At 35.0% G+C, this 19,881-nt stretch overlaps 1 protein-coding gene and 1 non-coding gene across 2 annotated transcripts in view; one reads left to right on the top strand and one right to left on the bottom strand.

The window, feature by feature from the left end:
- LOC134657431 (protein Skeletor, isoforms B/C) overlaps window positions 1-19,881 on the bottom strand; it is a 295,070-nt gene that overhangs the window by 76,554 nt on the left and 198,635 nt on the right. The window lies entirely within an intron of this gene.
- On the top strand, window positions 12,735-12,804 carry Trnay-gua (transfer RNA tyrosine (anticodon GUA)). The gene has a single exon. It is a non-coding gene; the product is annotated as a tRNA-Tyr (tRNA).

Raw genomic sequence — 19,881 nt, 5'->3', positions numbered from 1 at the left:
GCCATTAGTTGATAAATCTGAATCGCGCTCTGATGTTGATGTCAACTTTAGCCTGTCGTCTTCGAAATGTCTCGTGAGAGAAGGGCCTTTGAGGTGGGGAAAAAATTATAAACTCGAGACAGCGTAAGGCGATCACGTGACCGTAACCCCGCAAGGTGGCCACTCATAATTTAAATGGCATTTAAATCAGTAAAGAAAAACTCAATGTTATTTGACATTTATGTAGCGAACTCCTTTTCAAGACTCTTTACCTATGTTTTAATAATTTGACGTTGTCATGGCAGTATGTAAATAAACATGTCAATGAAAAAGTGTGATCTTATTTGAGAATGACAATAATATATAATAAATAAATAGAATACCTCCGCTAAACGTATGTATCGTGTTACCGGGCGTCGGTAACATAGTGAGGTGAGTTTTCACTTCTATCGGCACTCCCGGAGTGCAACCGTTGTTGCTTGTTTTAGTTATGTCGCCAACGAAAGGTATATCAAACCAGATTTCGAGCATCCTAAAAGCCAACCACAATTCCTCGCTCATAATCACGCACAATTACCTACAACTGTTTTATCGCAAACAATTGCGAGTTACATAATTTAATTCCGGTTTAGGGTGGCATGTGTAATTTCATACGTTTTTACGGCTTGAGGAGGGGGGGGAAGCCGTGTTTTATTGGTTCCGTGAGGGGTTGAATTTTTAATAAAGTTGACAACATTACTGAAATGTAATCCAAGACTCAAAATTACAGTCAAATTCTGTTGACACCTCTATTACATCTTATAACTTTAAACGAGCAATTATTGTATATTTGTTTATTTATATGTATATAATATTTTGGGGATTTCGGGAACGGCTCTAACGATTTCGATGAAATTTGCTATCTGGGGGTTTTCGGGGGCGAAAAATCTATCTAGTTAGGTGTTATCTCTGGGAAAACGCGCAAGTTTCCATATGTTTTCCGAGCAAATCGGTCTCCCAGATATTATCTCCTAAATTGGCAAAGAAAAACTTCCGAAATTATTTAATATACCTACTGCAATATTGATATCGGGTTTGTTTATTAGATAAAATTGTCATATAGCCGTGTATACGTTGAGATGTTTACCAGATGGTAATAATGCTCGACGGCGCCCGCCGGCGCGACGCCGAGGCCGGCGTTATTAAGATGGACATGTCCTAGTAACAACTTGTATCGTTCCAATATACGTATTTTCGAAGTGAAATTTAAAATGTTATTCTTAGGAGGCAATTTTGAAGAAAAACATTCACACATTACCCTATAAAAGGGCAGTTTAACTATTTTATTACTTTGTATGCTCTAGGTACTTTGTCATACTGTGGTATTCTTATGGGTCACGTGCATATGAACCTAGCTGAGACATACAATTGAAGTTATGCTCTCATTGTTATAGAATATAATAAAAATAGATTATTTGGTGTTAAAAGAATAAATTTAATATAACATTCGGAAATAACATGAAATTTAAGTAACATACACATATCTAATTATCTGTGGTACTGGTTTTCGGTGCTAAAGATTGTTATACAAAGAAAATAGAGCGAATATTTAGAAGTTCTGTATGTGTTTAGGTGCTGCTATTTCTACGTACACTGGGGGCCAATTTGAATGGCATAAAGTGTCACAACAGGCGCGTAGGTATTTGTCTATACTAGTCAACCCGATTCTTTTTTCAAACTGTCAAAACGATTTGCTAGTATGGAATGTATATTATGAAACACTAGCATGTGATGTCACGATCACATTTTCTCTTTATAGTTTTATACGGGTTTTGAAATATAAATTGTGTCAAAAAATTACTGTTGTGTACGTTTCTCTATTAATCTTCTGGTGCTTTATTTCTTGCATGGTGTAAAATAATTTAATTGGATACAGTCAAATACCCTATTCTTCAATTTTACCCTATTTTTCCCCTGCAATTTCAAACAGCCTCTGAACCTGACATTAAGTTAAATTGTCGGAATCATTCGCCAAATCGCAGAGCAAACGAACCCCTATTCAAGGAAGCTTTAGCGATGAATACACAAAGGGTGACCTACCTACATAATATTATGTTCTTAACATCTGGAAGACCGAGCTTTGCTGGAAAAACATATACAAACTCAAAAATAAGCGTTTTCCCAGAGATTTTTCGCCCCCGGAAGCCCCCATATAGCAAATTTAATAGAAATCGTTGAAGCCATTTCCGAGATTCCCGAAATATCTATTATGTATAAGTATATAAACAAATAAATAAACAAGAATTGCTCGGTTAAAGGTATAAGATTGCTGAGACAAAATTTTAGGTAACTACAATTTAAAAATGGAATATTTATAGTCTGGCAAACCAAATTGGTCAGTAAATAAGAACAAAAAACCTGCGAGTCGAACTCGCGCACGGAGGGTACCGTACCATTTTCGAAATATTTATTTTATTCTGTTAATTGAGGGGGGATTTAAATCTGCTCGGGGCAGAGGTGTAGGGTTGGAGCCGGTCTACCTAGCTTTATTTGACGTTCATAAGCGCATTGTAATTATGCCTACTTGAATAAACTATCTTTTATCTTTATCTTTATCTGTTTTTAGTAATTGTTGTTACAGCGACAACAGAAATACATCATCTGTGGAAATTTCAACTGTCTAGCTGTTTTCTGTACAATTTTCTTCTATTGATGTATGCAATAAAGATTAGGTACCTATTTGTATTGTATAGAATATTCCATACTTTAATATAAGTACAATTATATGAATGAGCTACAATTAAATTTAACATTCTAATTTATCTTGTCCTAATAATCGCAGAAACCGAAGATAACGTAGATAATATTATATTCAGGAACCTAATATAATACTATCTGTCCCTAACCTAGATTTAGGATATCCGCCCGCCATTATTAAATTTATTAGGGTTCCGTCGGCACCGGAGGCTAAGTACTTACGAATATGATTAGAACATATAAGATGTAATACGTAGGGGAAATCTTGAATCATACTATTTAGTATTATAATTGTATTAACGACCCGCCCCGGCCTCGCACTGGTTGTACCAAAATCTTAAACAAATTATACACCTAAACATCCCTCAAGAATCACTCTATTGATAGGTGGAAACCGCATGAAAACTCGTTCAGTAGTTTTCGAGTTTATGGTGAACATACAAAATACAAAATTCTTTATTTCATAAAAAAACTGTACATCTAATTTGAGCGATGGTGTCTGTCCCGGTAAGCAATATATGCCTGTGTTGGGAGAAACACAGAGAACATACATACATTCGAACAGACAGACGCAGCGGCAGCGGGTTTGTTTTATAAGGTGTAGTGATAAGTTTGTATGCTTATTTGTTTGAATGTCTGTTCCTTTTTCACGAATAATCGGTTGAAACGAATTTGATGAACTTAAGCTAAATAAAACGGTTTAACTCACGTATGTTTTAGTCACTCGCGCGACATGTTTCGGAAAGCCTAGGTCTCCATTTAGTGCTTGAAAATGGAGACCTAGTGCTTGTAAAATATAAATTGACATGACATGTAAAAGTACCTTTGTGGCCCATTTGGTGGATAAATGTTTAAGTTTGAGTTTAAGCTCATTTCCCCAAAGCTTTAAGTTCACCCATGCTAGGTACCTAACCAATTAAAATGACATATAAATAAGGGCAGATTAAGGGCTCATTTAGACGGCGCGCGAACTCGTATACGATTTTAGTTACATCGCGGACCATTGAGGTTACATCAATTCAGCCGACCGATTAAATGACGCAATGTAATGAAACTCCCATGCGAGTTCTCGCACCGTCTAAATGAGCCCTAAGGGTTCAGTTGTACAAGTTTTAGGTCCTAACACTGTGTAGGGTCAGGCGCGGTGACCATTGGGGTCACCGCGTTACAGTCACCCAACACAGTCTTGCCTGTGTTACCACAATAGTAAGGTCACTTGTGTTTGAATGGATATTCTGGAATTAGAACAGTACCCACGTCAAATCTGTGGCTATAGTAATAGAATTGAATATAAACATTTATTGTTCGTTAGGTATTATATGCAAATTTTTTGTAAGTAAAACTCTCTCCCTATCACTCTTTCATATTAGTGCGACAGTGACAGTTGCGTTTCGTTCGCTACGTAGCGTTTGCGATTGGCATGTTATCTACATGGCCAGTAATTTGTGTCTCTCTATCACTCTTCTATATTAGTGCGACAGAGAGACAAATAGACCCCGGACTTTTGTCGCAATGACGTCACAATAGGGTAGTCTGGGGAGTAAATGGAGCGGTGTTAATTAATACGCTTGTGTTAATCAGGCATCTACGGTATAATTATTACCTATAAGTTAATTGTCAATTGATTAATATACCGATATGGACGTTGTTCTTTCGGTAACTGACTCTCCGTAACAAATCAAAAGTTTGCGGTGAGCCTACGTCTTCTATCAGAATATTATCCATTTATATATATAGATTTCAAAAAGGAAAAGCTTCTTTCCACCTCGATAGATGTTGGTACATATGTATTTGAAAAGTTTGCTTTTATCAAAGCAGGAGTTATAACGGTTCCTTGGATTTATTTGTATTAACTTATAGATGATTTATATCGTGAATGCCTGATTATTAAATTTTTATTAACACAGCCGTAATTAACACCGTTTCATTTACTCCCCAAACTACCCTATTGTGACGTCATTGCGTCAAAAGTCCGGGGTCTAGACATTAGCGTTTCGGGGCTAGGCACCCAGGCATTACAAATGTATGTCGGAAATTTGATATCTAGTAAAATAATTTGTTGTAAAATATCTAACTAAAGAAGCACCCACTCAACTCATGGCTTATCTTATTATTTTTACAAAAATATAAAACATTTCCAAATACGAAGTCCGTCCATAATTATGATAAAAATAACTAATTTTATCCTCTTAAAAGTTATTTTTCTATATCTGTGTAGGAGAGCATTATTTTCACAAAATTTTATTTTCATTAATAACCAGAGATCGGACAAATGTGCGTCATTACTCGCAATAATGTAGACATGACTCCAAAATTGATTAAATATTTAATCATTTAATTAATTTCTTACCTGAGGTTTAATTTTGATTCCTAATCAATAAATAACACAAAGATTTCTTATAATGTAAATTTATTAAAAAAAATCAGCTTGTTTTCCAAATTTTCTGTAGGTACCTACTCATTTATTATATCAAATCAAATATATTTAAGTGCTATTTATTGACTAGGGAACAAAATTAAATCTCAGGTAAAAAATTAATTAAAATAATTAAATGATTAATTATTTAATCAAATTTGGAGTCATGTCCACATTATTGCGAGCAATGACGCCAATCTGTCCGATCTCTGTTAATAACTAAAATATATAGAAATATTAATAGTAGCGGTGTTAGCTAAGAAGATCTAACATCCGACTTTTTACCTATTTATTTATTTATTATAAGCCTATACAGTGTCCCATTGCTGGGCAAAGGCCTCCCCCCTCGATCTCCATCTCAGACTTTTTACATCCGGACATCCCGCATCAAATCCTAGCTCTTACCAATGAGGTTTTCGGAACTTTTGCACCTTACAAAACATCATTTGATATTAAGCTTAGAATAAATTTAAAAGGGGGACAATCGCTAGGGTCCCTTAGACCCATATGGTGGAAAGATTCGCTGGCTATAGATGAGGTCTTGGTGGCTCAGTTGACAGCACTCAAATGAAAACAGCACCTTTATAATCCGAGGCGTATTACCTTCAAAAACATATCTACCTTTACAAGTCCTTTACCGTCAATGACAATTATATGTATAAATATGTCTTATCTGGACGGCATAAGGTACAAAATGGTCTTTCTACACAAATACCGTAAGGGGATAAAAAATCATAACCACTCAATCCCCTTTTAGCAGATAATTTTACGAGACCATAAAAAGGACAAAATGGCCGATTGGCAGATTCGGTGAGTGGCCAATTACTGACTATGTACTGTTTACTCGGAAGTGACAACCCTAATGTATTGGAATTAGGGTTGTGAGCCGCTTTAAAAAAAACTGTAGATTACGATTTTTTTTTTTTTTAATTACGAATGTTGATAACCTTTGAAATTTAAAGTATTATATTTTGCGTTGTATATTCATTGATTAATATATTTTTACACATAAAAATAGACTTTGTATACAAGTGTACGGTAGTCCACACTATTGATAATTGAAACTTTATAAGGTTTAGGTATTAATAAATATGAAATATAAACTGTTATCTCTTACACGCAAAACTTACAAAACAGTTACAGCTACATAATTACTAATAATGGTACTAAATTAATAATTAGACATCATGTAACAGGCATATAAATTAGCTTATTAAACCTTATTGAATAAGGTAGGTCGATGCTTAGTTATATAGTTATAATGGTGGCCTTGATCTCATTATCACAACTTTTCTAATTCATTAATCAATTTAATAAAACCTCAAGGTTGCTTCCCCAAAAATTTGTTCACAACTCCAGTTCACTGAACTTTTGAACTACATCGCATTTTATTCTCTAAACGTTCGTCCCAATCCATCAAACGGTTGGGTTTAGGCAAAATGGCGGCTGTCTCTAAAACAAAATGAAACAACAACCTTCATATCTTATGCGTGCTCAGGGAAAATGAGTCTTAATGCAATTGGAGCTTAAGCCATTATTAACGATATTTAAGTACAAATGTGCAAAATGACGATATACAACCTAAGCGCCTATTCCACTAAATCCTTTTTTCGCAAATATTGTTTTTACCGTTTTGTATAAGGCAACGTGTTACCGCAGCCGCGAACGTGTCATATGTTAATTTGAATAAATTTATTCAAAAAGTACACGGCGATTAGTCAGCAGATTACTTTTAGGCGAAATTTATTAAATAACATAAGTGGCTTTCAGAAGCATGTGCGGAAAATCGAGAAGAGTTTTCAGTAAAGTTGTTCTAATAAAAAATATATAAGTGGCTTTCTGGTTGAAGCCAGGAACACGTTTTTTGCTAAAATAATTAAAGATTAGGTATTATTTATGTGAAATAATTGCTGGGGAAAGATCTAAAAAGTTTACTATAATTAATAAAGGAGCCAGTTAAGTTAAGTTTTGAGCGAATAAAAACTAAATTCGCCTAAAGAGTAATCTGTTTCGAAAAAAAATAGTTTTACATATTTTTAAATGTGTAATAAATGTTGGTCCTTTTCTTGTAGGTAATTTTTAACAAAATGCCCTTAAACAAAACTGCCTTCTTTATTTTTATCTTGATTTTATTTTTAAGTTTTAATGTTTACTTTTACGATTTATCTTGTTAGTTAAGTTATTTTATTGTATAAATTATCTTAAGGACATGTTTTTGTACGCCAAAAGGCAAAACATAGTGATACCATATTAATAATTTTCTACACCACTGTAACAGTTTTACCTATGTTTTCCAAATAAACACTTTGACTTTGACTCCAAAAAAATGGGTTACCACCTCACCACGCACGGAGCATTTCAAACAGTATTCCATTTTAATTGCTCTGAATTATAAATCGTAAAGACGCCAGCCAATCCACCGTCTCAAACTATACTTTATTCAGCTACGACCTACTTAAGCCACCGTACTAAAACAACAGTTTCAAAATCGATCGTGTTATAAATAGCGACAAGCGACAACCCTACGCGGTGTTAATATTTTATCGCCAGGGCTGCGCCGACGAAATAAAAATAGACGCATAAAAAATTTACGCGCTCCGCCGAACGCGGAAGATTTTTGCATGTTTCGCGGCGAAAATGTCTGAAATTTGAGCAAATATCTTGATCTTTTTTAATATTCAATGTTATATTTTGGCTTTTGATATCGATTTCGTAGGTAATATTGGTTATTCTTGTCTAAACGACAAATGTTTATCTTATAGTCTGTCTATTTGATTACGATTGGTCTTTAGGGTTCCGTAGCCAAAATGACAAAAACAGAATCTTTAAAGTTTCTTCATGTCCATCTGTTCGTTTGTCTGTCTATATATATATGTCACTACATGTAATTTTACTCGAAAACTATAAGTATGTGCTATGAGAATATAGCTGTGCTTACAAATAAAAAATCTGTAATAAATCAACGCGAGGCACGTCATTCGATAGATCTTTAACAACTTTCTATCTACTATTTAACTAGAAATTGATACACAAATCAACATTATATTATATGATATAACCTCATTGCATGGTATTTAACCTTGTGACGTGTCAACTTGCCACAAACCATTGTCTATCGTAATTCAATACAGAAGTTGCAAAGTCTGAGTTCGGAACAATTTGAATCGAACACAGTTATCAAAGTTGTCTTCTACAGTTAGTTTTGAAACTTTGATGTTCTCCCAGAAACAAAAAACTTATGTTACCTAAACGACTTTTATTATGATAACTTATAATCATTGCATTATTTTGTGGAAATTTTTGGGAAGAGATTTGTAATACGGGTCTAAATTATTTTCATTGTCTGATTTCTGACATCTTTAATTTGTGTTTTCAATGAAATAAATAAATACTTAAACTCCCAATGCCAATACATATAGGTATTTCTAAGTGTAGATAAATATTTTACAAGAGCAACATTTAACATTGAATTTTGTATGGAATAATTCACACAAAAATCTTTACTCTGTCATTATTTTCGGGGACCTAAAACAAGATAACGAAAAGAATTATACAATTTGATTCTAAAAATCAGAAAGTATGATTCATTAAAAAGTATTAGTTAAAATACAAAAGCGCAAACACAAGAGCCTGATTCAGATTTAAAACTTGTTACGGTTTCGATATTATTTTAATAGGACCTTGAAGATCGCTTACTAAAGTCGTTGGTTGCGTTAGATGCACGCCAATCACCAAGACAATCGTCAAGATCGTGTCGAAACCAGTTCAAACCGTAATATATAATTAAATCTGAATCAGACCCCGTAGACGATATGCCAATCGCTAACGCTACGTAGCGAAACGAAACGCAACGGTCACTGTCACACTAATATGGAAGAGTGATAGAGAGACACAAAGCGACTCGATAGCGAAGCGCAAGCGATTGTCACCTTAGCTAGGCCGCCAAGCTCACTGGCTCCGAGTGAGTATCAAAATGATATGTAAATTGTATGTCGACAACCCTAACATTACACGTACAGGGCTGACGCTACTTGCAAAATGTTGCTCTCAATATACAGTTCAAGTTGAATATCTTAAGAATTCACGCGTTTAAAGAGTTCCTCTGTTTTTGATCTTGCCTTGCAACTTTCTAGCAATAGTTTTTGTTTAACTTCTCTTTGTAATACTTAAAAGAAGCAAAGCTTGAATGTTTCCTTTGAAATTAAGCTTGTATTGCAAGTTTTACAAGCTTTAAGTTTTACTAGCGTTAAATAAACATTTTGAAAACTTCGACTACCCCGTTTGAAGTGTTAAATTTGAAATTTCAGTGCTTGTATAAATAACTTTAAACATCAGTACGGTTACCATCAGTTTGTCACTGACATAATGCCGTCGAGAACGTAATTTACCTACTTTCTATACATCCCGTTTGCACGAATATGCGAGTGCGAGCGAGATGTATAGAAAGTAAATTACGTTCTCGACGGCATTTATGTCAGTGACAAACTGATGGTAACCGTACAGAACTAAGTATAATAAGTAAAAATAACGAATAAATCTGGTTTTTCCGACGGGCTACAGTATGGGGATCTTAAAAAAGGAGTGTGCTTACAGGCTTTTAAAGTGTAGGCAACGCGCATGTAACAGCTCTGGAGTTGCAGGCGTCCGTAAGCTACGGTGACTGCTTACCGTCAGGCGGGCCTTATGCTTGTTTGCCACTGACGTGGTATGAAAGAAAAAAGATTAGGTACTCTGTGATAAGATGGACTCCGATAATTTGCAATGGAGGCTCTAACCGTTAGCTTTCATCATTGGTTTAATTAATTATAGTACAGCAATAAATATTGCCATTACTGCCCGTGGGACTGCTAAATAACACCCGACTTGGATAAGGTGGTAATTACCGCTATTTGCTTTAAGGCTGATAATTATAATCTACGCAGATTGCTGTTCAACGGAGTGCTGGTAAAGATTTTATGGATTACAAAACCATGGCACCACTTACTTTTGGCACTTGTATCGTAATGTACTCTACATTACGATACAAGTGCCAAAAGTAAGAAAATTCGCAATTAAAGGCGATAAATTGGCGACCCAAGGGAGTGTTTTAAATCGACCCTAGTTGCGAATACCTTTTCGCAAGTATATTGTACAACTTATTACAGTAGGTACATTATGGTCCCTAAAATTTTTGACAACTGGACGTATTGTTCTTAATCCCACCCTAGGGCGGTAAAGTAGCACCATATGTACTGTAGGTAAAATCTCATACTTTTCACTATGGACTCCCGACTCAATTATAATAACTTCATTACGAAATACTTTAGTTAGTTTACTAAACTAACTACTTACAACGCTTAACTTTTAATGCTGAAAGGACTATGCGTCAAAATTGTCCCAAAACCAACAGAGTTGAGAGTTAGGTCATTAGATAGGTATTTCTCTGTACTTAATTTTGTTCTATGGGCACCAAGCGGAATTCCATGGCAGAACTGAGATATTGGTATTTTAGTCAAAATGTCGTCACCCTTATTACCTAGGCAATAGAGTCCACCGCCGGGCGAGCGCGGCAAATCATTTGGTGTGCTCGCCCGGCGGTGCGCGAACATCTACCCTGCAGCAATGAATTTACTTACTTGGACTCTATTGCCTAGGTAATAAGGGTGACGACATTTTGGCTAAAATACCAATATCTCAGTTCTGCAATGGAATTCCGCTTGGTGCCCACAGAACAAAATGAAGTACATAGAAGTACCTATTTAATGATCTTACTCTCATTTCGGTTGGCGTTGGGTCCATGCTCCATACAAAGTTGCCCATGGTCCTTTGGTTCTGCCCTCACAACTCTCATAAGTTACGCCATAAAGAACAAATTTATATCAAACGTAGCCAAAGTCCTTAAAAAGGAGTGATTGATAAAAAGCATCACCCCGTGAGAGCCTGAACAGGACTTCCGGTGGCCATACATTTTCCGTGAAAGCCTCCCTGCGGCGATCTCAGCACGCCCTGTATATAGTTAGTTATACGTGTATATAGGGGGATAATTTTGGCTGCTTACTCAACAAGGGCATAGTGAGTATAGGGAATAAAGGTACCTACGAGTATTCGTAGTATTGTTTCTTTTATTAAGGCCCCGTGGGTTCAGGTTCTTCTGTCACTAACTGAGCCTAACTAACTGTACCTGCCTATTGTTACATTTTTAAATAAATACGTGTGCTAAACTTCCACAAATTATCTACAAGCTTTTAAGGAACCATTATGTGACGTGAGACCTACAAACAATTTTTAATTTCTCATGATCTGAAAGAAGCCCATTCTTGTTCCAAAAAGTGTGCAGAAAGTGATACGTTTCTGCACTAGAGCATTTAACTTTACAATTACGATTTTTTTAATTTTTTTAAGATAAACAATTGAAATTTGGTTTTAAATGGATTTGTTATACAATTTCTCAAAAAATACTTCGGCAGAAATGAGTGCCTTTCACCCCTTGGTTAACAATCTACTATTCCTTACTGCTAAATGACTCGTCTGTTTAACATTTTGTCAGTTTTACTACTGAATGTCGGACCGACATTCAGTAGTAAAACTGACAAAATGTTATACAATTTCTCAAAAAATACTTCGGCAGAAATGAGTGCCTTTCACCCCTTGGTTAACAATCTACTATTCCTTACTGCTAAATGACTCGTCTGTTTAACATTTTGTCAGTTTTACTACTGAATGTCGGACTGTCGGTCCACATGCCGCCATTTTTTATCCCACCGATACGCAGACAGATAGCAATGATTTATAGTTGATTGCGGTTCCGGCTCGCTGGAGTTGTTACACATTTCGAAAGTTTAATCGAGAGGGTGTCACTGTTATTGGATATGATATATCGAAGATAGGTTGATGCACCAATTAATAAAAATGAAAAACTAAAATGGAAAATATATTTATTAACTAAGAGTTTACAATTTCTTAAGGATTAACCTTTGGTACCCGCACTAGGCACGCCTGTATCGCGGGGACCAATACCAGTAGTAGGGTAGTTGTAACAAAGAGTGTTATAACCGGTTGACAATTTTGCTTAAATAGCTGTGATCGGCTGATTGGTGCATTCGAAATGAAGTGAAAGTCGTACGTGAGATGCGCGCCAATAACGACGACCATCGTCAACGACGTATGAAAACCATAAAACATTGTTAAATTAGAATAGACCTTGAGAATAGCGCATTCACCTTGAAAAATGGCGTATTACTCGTATGCAGGAAATCGTTAAACGTGATCGTAATAAGCGGATAATATTACACAAATATTATATTATTTAGCTTTGCTTTGTTAGGCCCAAACATAAAGTGCCCTTTCTGTCATCGCCAGAGATCTAAACGCCTGTGGCTAAGCTGAAGAGAATGTTCATTGTCCAGGATAAAGCGAAGTGAAAGAAGAAAAGCAGGAAAGCAGACCCCATTACTGTAGGAAACAAATACTAGAAGATTATAAACTGAAATAGATACCATACACTAAAGAAAATTTGACCAATTTATCCACTGGTGGCTGAGACGGGAATCGCTTAGAGTTGGTCAAAGGCGCCTAGCCTTTCAAAGATAGTATACACCAGGGAATTTGGGACGGGTACCGCCGTGGCCGGGTGGTCTAGTGGTCAGGACGTTAGCCGTAAGCTGAAAACGCGGGTTCGATTCCCGCCTCGGCCACCGGTGGATTTGGTCACATTTTCTTTAGTGTATGTTATCAATTTCAGTTTATAATTTAAAATATAGTACCTAGAGTGACTAGTTATAAAAATCAAATCATAAAAAAATCATAAAAATATTTTTATTTGTTCCCTAGTTGGAAATGCTACAAAAGATGATGATGATGTCACAAAATGATTACGTCCAACAAAATGACACAGATATCAATCAACTGGCCGACCACAAATCCCATTAAAACTTATACCCGATACAATCTATGAAGCCTTTCACTAACAGCCGTAACAGAACTCTGCATTACAATATCGATTTCAATCGAAATATTACATTGAAATTATTCGGGGTTGTATTAAATTATCGAGATAATTATCTTCGAAGTAATAGAAACGGAATACCGCTGGGGCGCGAGCGAAGGAAGAAGAGAGGGCCAAGATTTGCTCCTTGGGGAATACCTTAGTAATAAAATGTACAAGCAAAAAATTTTGTAATTTTCTGTTGTTAAGCGCGTAACATATCTTGTAAAATTGTTTATACTATATGACCATGTAAAATAAACTAGAATATCGCTTGAATGTCATTTAGATAAAGGTGTTTTCTCTTCAAGCCATACGGCATACTATTTTTAAGTCTTTGTTTATATACTTTATATGAACTGAAACTGGCGCACACCGACAAGAGCCACGCTCTTAAATTATGATGATGATGATGAATGTAACCATGCAATATCTGTTTTTAAATAAATTATGTTTATACTAATTTAACTATAGTTCCATTATCCCCGAAAACACGAAAAAAAAAACTGCTTATACACACGTGACTTGCATTATATACAGGTCGATTGAACATAAATGTCAATATTATTAATGAAAAAAATTTTTTTTTCCTTATTTGGTATTGACCAGTTGTTTAGTATGACCTACTAACAGTCACTATCTTAACGGACCTTTGGTGGACCTTAAAACCTACTGATTAAGATGATGGAAAACATATTAGGACACATTTTATCCTTTCACCTCTTTCGCGTATCACTTGTAACCGGAACCTTAAGTTCGTAGGTACCAGCCGGCATCGGAGTAAAGTTCATTGTACAGTTGTCATCTCACAATTCGTATTACAATATTTTATTGCCACGGTACTTTAAATTAACTTCGGGTTTGGGACTCCTGCCATCTTTGCTGGTGAAAATGTTACAATATTAAATTTAGCAGGAAATACCTGGAATTCTATTTTTACCGCCGCCGTTTGCTAGCTTTATTAGAGAACTATTTGATTAATATCTTGCACCCGTTTGTAGGTTTTCATTTTAATCTACATGGGCCGATTTTTATTTTATTGAAGACTTTTTTCTCTCTTCTCTACTAGCTAACCTTTGAAAAAAAAAACAACAAACAGTCACTAATAACAGAAAAACAACTAAATAAGAATAATAACAATATAACGAAGAGTCTCGACCAACATCTTGAGAGACTCTCGCTAGGTGGTTGGATCAAGGGCCAAATGCAGAAGGCGGTGATCTTGGACACGGCGCGGATAGTCCGCCGGTTCCTCTCTCTGCGGCCCTGACCACCGGCAGCTGGGTCCTTGCCCCGCTGCTGGCGGCACCCTAGGTTAGGTTTTTTATAGTACATGTGTATATATTTTTTATATTGTTTTTGTAAGTGTTTTGTTATTGTACTTTAATACTCGCATTGTAATATCCTAACCTAATATAAGACCCAAATGAAATAAAGAATAACAATATTAGAATTATATAAATAATAAACAAAAACACGTGAATTGCATTATTGTTTTATGTAGAGACTGTCAATAATGAAAAAGTCAGATTAATTATTCAATTTACGACTGAATAAATATCAAAGTAAATTTCAAATCATTTACCCCAATCAAGCCTACAAAAATACCTATTAAATTACTTTCCATCATTCCCAATGACAATGTAGCGTAGCCTTTGATTAAAATTCATTAATAAATTAAGCTGTGGGCTCTGATCGGGTGGGGTGCGATTGTTTGACCAGCGAAAATGTCGGTTGATGAAATAAATCATCTTTGTTCATCATCATCATCATCATTGGCCACAGCATCTTTGCAGATGATAGTTGCAGCTACTAAAGAGGTCCTTTGAGGAGGTAGTCTAGAGCTTAATCGACTGCGATGACTATATAGACCAATGGACGATCGGCATTTCTTGCCGCATCGATCACAAATGTGTCTTCTTCTTCTTCTCTTTTTCTCTTCTTGACTCCTGGGGTGGTCCAGCAGCTCAGACCAGGGTGGGGTGTACATCACCTATTCGGAAAAAGGGCTTTTCTTTCCTGCTAAATGGCACCATGTCATTTTATTCCCTTGAGACACAATCTACTATTACTATAGAACGATCATGAAAAATCTTTAAATTGATCAAAGTATATATATTTTCCGAACAAATTTACAGAGTTTTAAGGGACTTTTAAAGAAATGGACCATTTTTTTTAAACTAACGTTATTGTATTCTTTCGACTCAAAAGCACAAGGACAAAGAATGAAGGAAGGATAAAGAATGAGAATAGACTGTCCCCAGTTTTTCGTACTAGGTGTCAGTTTTGTGACGATCAATATAAATTCGTATATGACAATGTGTCATTAGGTTGTAAAAAAAATTCGACACCTTTTTTTTCCTTAACAAATCCATAGTCCTCGTGATTTGAAATAGAAATAACCCAGCCACTTAATATAACTTTATCGAAAAAAAAACACTACATTCCGAAACAGAAGAGTCTACACTATTCTCTAGTATACAGTGTGGAAAGATAAGTCGGGCCCTGGAGGGAAACTACCTTAAATCCTTAAGCTGGCTCATTTTACTTAAATGAGACATTCCTTTATTTTTAAAAAGAAACAAAACTGCATTCCAAGTATTTTTCTTTTTTTCTTCGATTTGGCTTGTCTAAAAAAATCTTGAGTACTAAATATTACATTTTATGGATATTTTGTACGACAGACGAGTTTGAGACCTAATGTTTCTTGGAGAAATGTTATCATTAACATTAACTGTATCGACTAGTAGAATAAAATTGCGAGTTTTTATTTTTTGGAATTTTTATTCGGTTCGAGTCCCGGGCGAGGCAAGCGAGTTTTAGAAAATCTTAATAAAAACAAAAAAAAACTATACTAATCCTTTTCTTTTGGGTGCTAGTACTAGTGTAAGACAAAGATAGTCTATGTCTCTGTCTATGTTTGAAATGAGACAGTCCTTTGACACACTATATTTGGAATCGTGATTATTGTTTACCTATGTGACAATTTTTACAATACTTGAGCAATGACATAGTCTATCAAACAGCTGATAATCAATTATCCTTATCCGTCATATTGATATTACTGTTTGTTAGAAGAGATCTGGGCTATAACCGAAGTTCGTCAATTGCGGGCATTTTCTCTGTCACTTTAATTATGTGTTAATGAGAGTAAAAGAGAAAAGTCCTGACAGTTTGCGAATTTCGGTTTTCGCGGTAGACCCCTGTAAGTAATAGGTTGGTAAGTTTATGAATAAGGGGGTTAAATCACGAGGTAATTAAAAATCTCAACAACATTTCAACAACCACTCGCCGTCTTTGTAAGTTGTTTTCTCGTTTGATTTCATATTCATTTAAATGATGCGACACTTCTTTATATGTTCGCAAATTATACTTGTCCTCAATTTGTATGCTACTAAAAAGCAATTAATAACACCGTGGTCCAAGCACGGGACAAAGTACTGACAAATTTGCAATAATAAAACAAGTGAAAAAAATCTCATCGAAAATCCACAATGGCGGCCAAAAACAAATTGCCAATTAATCATTTCCATTCGTAATTAATTAATGCCCATTAAAATAATGATAAAGGCATCCATTGTAAAATCTACCTTATTGTTACAGTATAAAGTACAAAGTGACTTGGCAAGGGTTTGTTCTTTCTTTGGAGGGTCCTTCGCTCACGCTACAGAACCTTTTGTTTGCGCGCTGTTTCCTGAATATGAACTCAAGTGTGCTTAAAGTGAAAAGGTCGCAAGTACACATAAAACCCGTATGGCACAATCCCTTTTGAAGTTTTTAGCGATGGAAACCTTTGAGTTTGCGCTTCGGTGACCTCACTTTTGTTTTGAACTAATATTTGTTTAAGCGGACGGGTACATGATTACACGCATTTGTCTATTATAGTTCGTTTTTTTTAGCATTAGATAGAACTTGAAAGAAGGTAAGCGATTTTGATATGTCTTTTAATTGAAAAACACTTTTTAAAAATCAATAACTATTACTTATGAAAGCAGAAGACTATAAAAGATCGTATTAGATTCATAATTGTTACATATTTACCCTAACTTATTTTTAAAATGTGTTTTTCAATTAAAAGACATATCAAGATTGTTTACCTTATTTCTAATGCTAAAAAAAACGAAGTATAGTAGCGTTTCCCGCGTTTTCGCTGTCGTTGTAAGATTTTGTAAAGAAAAAGACTTGTATCTAGAACAAACATTGTATCATAATTGAAGGCTTCTGTATATTTAGGAGCTTAATACCTACTCGTACATCCATTTCTTAGTAGTACTACTCAATATTTGAATAAAATCTAGCTAGAAGAGTCAAAGAAACCTAGCCGCCGCTATACAATCCAAATTACGCTCTCATTTTAAAACGACATTCTAAAATAACATGCATTTTACATAAAAAAACATCAAGTAACATCTATTATGTATATAAAAAAAAACATGTATATAAAACTTGTAACTTTCACTTCATTCAAAAAATAAAAACGTCAATCACGATTATTCACGTTAATACGTTAAATTATCTTTCTTACCCAAATTTGGTCAGGTTTCCGTTATTCAAATAAAAAGGAAAATAAATAAATAAATGATTGATTAATTGATTGAAAAAATACATACCAAAAAGAGTACTTTTATCTTACCAACCAAAATTTCGAGCAGAATACTTGCGAAGAAAATAAACTCCAACCGTACCTGCAAAAGAGGACCTTGATTAGCTCCCCAGTAATTCTCTCTACGCATAAAACAAGGTAGTGACAAAATACCTTACTGAAAGTAAGCCCTTTTTGTACTGTTAGTGCACAGTGGGCATCACGCAGCCGTATTGGACAAAACTTTATTTCTTCTCGGACAAACTTTAGTCTACCTGCAGACAAATGAAATACATAGCCTATTTTCTTTAGCAAAATTAGAAAAGTAAGACTAATGAATTGCAGATTCGTGGAAAAAAACCTTGTTTTAGGCGAGTATTTAAATAGTTTTAAGTTTTAATTGTGTTTTACTTGTAGTTAAATTTGAATATGACAAGTCTCTAGTTAAACTTTTAATTAAAATCATTTTCTACCGAAGTAATCCAAAAATGATAAACTTGGGGAATTATTCATGTTACTAGCTAGTAAATTACTTAAATAGTTTGTTAAAACTCTAGGTTTTTTAGTGTTTTTTTCTATGGATGAAGAATAATCAGTTGGAAAAAAAAATGGAAGAGAAAGAGTTGTCAAGGCACTCAGCGGCGTAGCACGGTCGCACTTTTATGTAAGTGCGAAAGTGACGGGCATAGTGATAGGCGATAAAAATGGAACCATTCTGCGCCCGCGGGACATGAAAATTCTAAGGTTAGTTAAAATAAATCTATTTATAGTTGTACACATGCGACTTATTTTAATGTAGACCGAACGTACAGTCAGCTGCAGAGAGAGGTGACCCCCCCCCTCCCCTCCCTCCCTTCCTACATAGGAACAACATGAAGAAGCCGTTATCGACCAAAAATAACAAAGTAATAGAGCTCTAAGTGTATCAAATTCATGAATTTAATCCGGTGTCCTTGGGTGTCCGTTAACCTACCGTGAGGTTGGGACAACAAAACACCAAATTTGCATAACAAGAGGGAGAGGCATAAAAACTAATCGCCCTCGAAATGGAGGGTCCCATGTTTTAAATTAGAGTTATTTTTTAAAGCCAGCGGCTAGATTTAATCCGAAAGCTTGAGGTTAAGAGGCTGTCAAATGAAATAAAAAATATGGAAATCCTTCTTAATGTAAATTAACGTACCTATGCAAAATGAAAAAAATGTTTAGTTGAAAAAATGTCTCACGAAAGTTTAATTTCGGTTAATGAAAAAATGCCAATATATCAGGAAAACTGGATCCTCGACCAAATACCTCTTCTTTTTATTTGGATTTTTCTTAGTTTCCTAGTGGAGCCTGGAAACTTCATGGCTACCTACTTTATTTCAATATTCGTCTTAAGTTAACGTTTTTAGAAAGTACAGACCTATTTTATGAGTTATAAAAATAATGTTTTTAGTCCTCTACGACCTTACACAGTCATGTTGTATTTACAACTGTATGTGATTGTTGTAAGAGTTGCTTGTCATAACCACAAATCTACAGGTGCTGCTTCAAATATGGTTTTATGTTCAAATCTTTTACAATTTTATCAATAAAATGTTGTCTAAGTGAAACGTAATAGCTACAACAAACAAACTCCAGCGGTTATCCAAGCAGACGTAGCAATTACGCTAATTACGTAAACTACAGACGATAGCTATAAAATTGTACAAAGCGTGTTTATTTATAGATTTTCTAATGAGGACTCGACTTTAAAATATAATAACGGTGCTAATAAAATATGTACTTGCTAGAATTCAGAAATAGTAAGTTTCTCTCTGTAAAAAGTTTCAAAAATAAAAAGGTAATTTTATTACTTTATTATTAAATGAATGAATTCAGTTAGTTGCTATAAAGTATTGATGTAGTAGTAGTATAGTAGGGTTGTAATACTTGTAATGTAAGTGCGTTGCCAGCCATTGGGATGGGAGTACGATCGTTTCTTGAAGGTTTTGTACAGTGTATTATTGTAGAGTTAGACCAAGGAAAGTCTGCAACGATTTTGATAGCACACGCAGTGCAAGTGTTATTTTAAACGTCAACTTCTATGAAATTATGACGTATAAATAACACTTACGTGTGCTATCAAATAGGGTAGTTTAGCCGGTTTACCGGCCACCTCCGGTTCTCGGCCACTACGTAGTAAAACTGTAATAACATGACAACATTACCGTATTTAATGAAAAA

The sequence above is a fragment of the Cydia amplana genome, chromosome 20 (assembly GCF_948474715.1).
Source record: "Cydia amplana chromosome 20, ilCydAmpl1.1, whole genome shotgun sequence".
In the NCBI taxonomy this organism is placed as follows: Eukaryota; Metazoa; Arthropoda; class Insecta; order Lepidoptera; family Tortricidae; genus Cydia; species Cydia amplana.
The sequence above is the reverse complement of the archived record's forward strand: the minus strand, read 5'-3'. Positions and strand labels throughout refer to the sequence as shown.